Here is a 6554-nt window from a genome sequence, read left to right as displayed (position 1 = left end):
TGGATTAAGTGGTAGAAGTTGGGAAAGAGCACGGCGACCTGAAGACCTTGAAGAACATCTATCCCTCTGTGCAGAGCCAGATGAAAACAGAATTTTGACCTGATAGAAGGCAGCTTCCTAAAGTGTTTCAGGGTTGCAGTCCTGGACCTCAATATCTGTTCAGAAATACTGTAGACATTTGTTAGCGTTCTTGTAACTAGCATTTTTTAATCTTTATGAGGCTACAGCAAAAATACAAAGAGTTCTATAGAAACAATAACATTGGCTGTTTCCCCAAGCACAGATTGGCTTCTGAAGCCCCATGGATTTCAGTGGAACTTAGGCATCCGTACAACGGGCAGGAACAGAGCCAGAGAGTGTCAAAAAAGATATGCAAATGTCATTCTTTTTTGGTTCACCGTTTAAAGTTCCATCGGGGCATCAAGATTAACTGGCCTGATAAAACATTTCATTGGTATTGGCGCTGAGTCTTGTACTTAAACATGATGATTATTGAAATGCTGTAGATTTATATATGTATATCATCAGGATATTTTTCAAAGAAATCACAGCCCAGATGTTCTTTAAAAATGGCACTGAAATGCGGAAAAAAACAAAAACCTCAAATCCACCAGAACCTACTCTGCATTCAGGATCACTCATAAATGTTATTAATCTTAGGGCAGCAGGCTCTTTAAAAAAAACCCCCAATAATTATTTAAATACTTTCAATGCAAGGCCCTAAGAAGTATAATTAGTTGAAGAAAATGCATGAATCACCCAGAAGGCTGTCTTTCTGTCCCTCTCTCTGGTTTTGCAATATCCTGCCTCTGAAGCACCTTATCTATGGCGGTTCAACAAGTATGGCCATTACAATTTTTCCCATGTTGTGATGAAACATTTTGTGTAAGCACTTTAAGTTGTCGGCTCATCTTCCATTTATGGCATTGCTTTATTGCTTTTTGTCTCTCAGTTTTTACTGTTGCGTGATAGTCATCCTTATTATCCTTATAATTCTAAACTTTCAGAGTATTGTGCCATGTCTTGAAATTAATAACACTGCTCTAAAGAGGCGTTATCTCCCAACAAGCGACAGCAATGTAACTAATGTATTTTTTTTTGCATTATCTTAAAATAGGGTATGATTTGTTTCAGAAATATTGTTTTAATTCTATGCAAATATATGCAGATGCAAGTATTAGATTCACCACTTAACACTCACCCAAATGAGAAATTAAAATCAATTGAAAAAGGCTGCAAGCCCACAAATGATTCAGCCAAGATCTATATACTTCCAGTTTGTATAACTGCTCGCAGTTAACGGACTTTGTTCTGAATTTTGTTAACCAGCTCATTTTCTCTAAACATCTCAACTACCTTTGTTATTGGTAGTCTTAGTTTTCTAACCGTGATTTAATGTCAGTTAACTAATGGAATCTAAACCCAGTTTGTAGAGCCGTATAATGCATTAAAGTGGGAGGAAAAAAAGAATTCGGTGGTTGTTTCTATTGTTAAACAATTGCGATGAGTATTCTTTTTAAAAAGGATCATGTCTTCTCTGATGACCTGCAGACGGATTCGGACTCTGCCCCACCCCCCCAAATTCTCAGCCAACACATGAAGAGGGTACCAAATTGAAAAAAAGGCTGTTTCATGGTAATTGAGGAACATTGCCAATCCATAAAAAACAAATCAATTGCTATTTTTGTAACTATCTTATGCAATAAAACAAATGAATGGAAACAGGTTGAAAAAGAAAGTGGATGGAAGGTTGCAGGCCAAAACTATCAGGAGCTTAAAAGCTACCTCATTAAATAATAATGAGTATTTACATGGGTAAAATGCAGGCCTGTTTGGTGCTGCCTGCACATTAACTTCCAGAGATAACTTCGGATTTAGCATTGTTAATGGTATCCATTTCAGACTGAGCAGAAACATTACTTTAAGCTTACTGTCCCGAATGAACATCTACACAAGATAATCAAGCTCGGAAACTTTTCTGCACAGAGCCTGCAATAAAGCGAGTTTACATTTATCATCCCAGTTAATTGTAATGAGTCTAAAACTAATGATCCTTAACTCTAAACTCCATTTAAGACAATACTTAATTACTTCATTTTAATAAGTGTTGACAGAAAAATGGACCGAACAATGATTGAACATTCAATTACTACGTAAGCTAGAAAATGAAGATGTAGAATGCTGGTTAGGTTTATGCGCCATCTTAAATGCAATTAGATCCACCCAAAAGATAAGAGGAGGCATTGATTTCCATAATAAGGAAAAGAAACAGGAAAAGGGTGTTCTTGGGTAAGAGTGCTCTTTTTCTGCCTACCCATAAATAATTAATGGCTCCAGTCTCTGCAGGTCTCACAGGTATGGCATTTTGCAAATAATTGGGGTTTAAGGCAGCCAACTGCTGCATACAGGATCATTTCTCACTCCTGTGAGGCTGGACAAACCAATTCTGTTTAGATGCTGTGCTTTTATCCTCTCTTCCACCTGCAATGGAGAGTCCTTTTGGAGTAGCGTTTACTGAATGGGATGCATTTTCCCCTCTGTTATTTCACCTGGGGGTAATGTTTACTTCAAGCCCTTATATCAGGGTTTCTCGACCAGGGTTCCGTGGCACCCTCGGGTTCCATGAGAGGTCGCTAGGGGTTCTCCGGGAAATCACGGTTTATTTAAAAAACTATTTCAACTTCAGGGAACTTCACATTCAAGAGGTAAGTTTCATTCTTTATTTTCAGTCTAAGAAGACTGTTAGTGCATCTAGACAGGCCTACATATGAGACGAATATGATTTTGTAACTTTTGGCTTATATTTGAGCCTGAATGTGCGGGGATTCCCCAAGGCCTGGAAAATATTTCAAGGGTTCCTCCAGGGTCAAAAGGTGGAGAAAGGCTGCCTTATACCAATACTGATAGAGAAGAGCCACATGGTCTTATTAACCATGCAGGCTTCAGGTGCTTAAACAAAGCCCTTCCTTCCTTCATATATATTTCAAATTTCATCACCACCCATCTCCCTCAAAAGAGGGCCTCTTTTCAACTGCTTTGCTCATCGTTCAGAAGCTTTTGAGATACCTACCCTCTGTTTACACCAAGCTTGCTGCATTAAGAGGAGCTACCATCTTTCCAAGAAATCTCCTCCTTTTAGGGGGAGATGGGCGGTGACAGAAATGTGAATAATAAATAAATAAATAAAACAATAGCTTCTTTGGGTCACCAGGACCTGGTGCCTTTATGTAGCAATGCAGCAGGAGCATCTTTTTTTGGTGCGCTGCATCTCATATTTCTGTTTTAGACATGCTGCTTTTAACATGGCTTCAGAAACCACACTTCAGTCCTAGGCCCACTTTGATTTTACATCCTTCGATCATGCCCTCCAAACCTCTTGAAAACACCCAGTGGGGCATTTTCATTTTGTAATTCCACTTTTTGATGTTTGGTTTCAGGACCGTTGTTTTTTGTTTCTGCCTCTTTAATTGCACTTGTCATTTAAGATTCTACACTGGAGTCCGTTTGACTCGACATACCTGGAAAAATCTGGATTGCAGCCTCATTATATCTGACAGCACAACAACGGTGAGCACAAAGGAAATATTCCCCTGTTGATCCCTTGCAAAGATTTATCACTCACTGTTTTTACTGGCATCCACAGAAATAATTTTTCTCTTTGAAACACTAGATAATTTTAAAGATCTCTGCTAATGAATTCCACCTCCGTGACTGTGCCTTATTATTTTAATTAGCAGCTGAATAATTGTATTGGAAGCTTAATGAACATCTGAGTACTTTGAAGTTTTCCACGGCATTGCAGAAGCATTTAAAATTGGGATTACACAAAGTGTTCTCCCATTTTGAGTTTGGAAGCTAAAAATAAATTATTGAGACAATTAAAAAAAAAATCCTAGAATGCCCCACTTTGGTTTATTTTGCTGCTATTAGTATTTCTTCTTTTAACAGAAATCCTGTTTATTTTACTTTTCTAGAATGATTCCAGCTAATCAGGTAGCACATTTTGGATGTCATGACATCTTCATAATATGTAGGACCTTTTTCTCTATGACAGTGTTATAAATGGGTAAAGCCAATTAAGAGGGAGGGCAATAATGGTTACAAGAATGATATTAGCTAATTAGGTCACCAAGGACCCTCATTTCTATAGGCAGAAACTGTCATGAAAAATCGATTTTCATGAAAAGTCCAAATAAATTAATTCAAAGAAGAAATGGTTATCTTTTTTCATGCATGGTCAAATGAATAAATATTACTCCACTTCATTTGCAGAGAAGTAGCCCTTCTATTATTATCTGATTTTGTGTCTCTGAAAATAATTGATTTTTTTTTAACTCCCTGGAGGCTAACCTGCATGAACAATAATTCAGAAATTACAGCAGAAATGGACAGGATATGAAAAACTGATGCAGTTGATGGTGAATTGCTTCCCAAGTCATTTGAATAGCAAAATAGCAAATTCTTAATCTGAAGAACAGGACATTTTATAAAACTATGAACTTCATAGCATAAAAAATCATGGAATCAACATGCCAAACCTTTGTCCTGATGGTATGTAGACATTCTGCTAATAATCAAGCTGGATTGAAGTACTGACCGAAGTATCGACCTCAGTCCTTAGAAATTAATATTTTTATTCTAATGCAAATTATTGGGTTTTATTTAGATAGGACAAGGAAACTGGTGAATAATTTCAGGAATTAGCATTCTGTAAGTGTGCCCACCATGGAAGACTGCACATTATCTATTTCTCCCATTTCTTCTGCATCTTACACAGATAACTCACATTAGCCCCTCCAACGAACAAATGTGCCAACATGAGATCCTTTATTTCTTTTCCAAATGAAGACACTGACATCTAAGTAGGAGATTGGATTAGAAAGTTTTTTGAAGACCAGAAATGGTCCCACTGTTCTGAGTTGGTAGGAGGCAAAGAATCAACTGCTGTCAGAATATTGATAGCCTTGTTGATCTGGGACAGCTTATTTGCTTGGGCAGTGGGTAGAAGCTTAGCTGCATTGAGCAGCAGACACAGGGGCCCACAGTAGTGCCAACACACAAGTAGTAAAGTTTGGCTACAACTGCCTTGGCATCATTCTCCCAACTCTACAGAGGAACATATGAATTGGGAACAGGGAGCAGAGAATAGCCAGCTAGTAAGAAGAGTCACAAGAATGCCCAATGGAATTAAACCAAAGGTTTTACTGTAAACTGCCCAGAGTGGCTCTTTGAGTGAGATGGGCAGTAGCTAAATTTGAAATATAAATAAATAAATAAATGGGGATTCCAGAATTTTTTCCCATATTCTTCATTTTTTATTGAACTATGATTAACAACTTCAGCAAAGGATCGTTACCTTGTCTTGGTGCTGGAGCTTGAGCACCTCAATGATGCCATGAGCTAAACCGTGAAGGGACACCCAAGACGGGAAGGTCATGACAGAGAGGTCAGACTAAATGCGATCCCTGGGGAAGGTAATGGCAACCCACCCCAGCATTCTTGCCGTGAAAACTAAATGCATCGGTACAACCAGAGATATGTTGGTATACCATCGGAAGATGAGACCCCCCGGTCGGAAGATGGTCAAAATGCTACTGGGGAGGAACAGAGGATGAGTTCAACTAGCCCCAGATGTGATGACGCAGCTAGCTCAAAGCCGAAAGGACGGCTAGCAGCCGACGGTGCTGGTGGTGAATGGCGAATCCGATGTTCTAAGGATCAACACGCCATTGGAACCTGGAATGTAAGATCTATGAGCCAGGGCAAATTGGATGTGGTTACTGGTGAGATGTCAAGATTAAAGATAGACATTTTGGGCGTCAGTGAACTGAAATGGACTGGAATGGGCCACTTCACATCAAATGACCACCAGATCTACTACTGTGGACAAGAGGACCACAGAAGAAATGGAGTAGCCTTCATAATTAATAGTCAAGTGGCTAAAGCAATGCTTAGATACAATCCCAAAAACAATAGAATGATCTCAATTCAAATTCAGGGCAAGCCATCTAACATCACAGTGATCCAAATATACGCCCCAACCACAGATGCTGAACAAGCTGAAGTAGAGCAGTTCTATGAGTATCTGCAGCACCTACTGGACAACACACCTAAAAGAGATGTTATTTTTGTCACAGGAGACTGGAATGTTAAGGTGGGCAGTCAAATGACACCTGGAATTACAGGTAAGCATGGCCTGGGAGAACAAAACGAAGCAGGACATAGGCTGATAGAATTTTGCCAAGACAATTCACTCTGCATAACAAACACTATCTTCCAACAACCTAAGAGATGCCTTTATACATGGACTTCACCAGATGGACAACACCGAAATCAGATTGACTACATCCTTTGCAGCCAAAGGTGGCGGACATCTGTACAGTCGGTAAAAACAAGACCTGGAGCTGACTGTAGTTCAGATCATGAACTTCTTCTTGCACAATTTAGGATCAGACTAAAGAGCTTAGGGAAGACCCACAGATCAGCTAGATATGAGCTCACTAATATTCCTAAGGATTATGCAGTGGAGGTGAAGAATAGATTTAAGGGACTGG

The sequence above is a fragment of the Candoia aspera genome, chromosome 4, assembly GCF_035149785.1.
Source record: "Candoia aspera isolate rCanAsp1 chromosome 4, rCanAsp1.hap2, whole genome shotgun sequence".
Lineage (NCBI taxonomy): Eukaryota > Metazoa > Chordata > Lepidosauria > Squamata > Boidae > Candoia > Candoia aspera.
The sequence above is the reverse complement of the archived record's forward strand: the minus strand, read 5'-3'. Positions refer to the sequence as shown.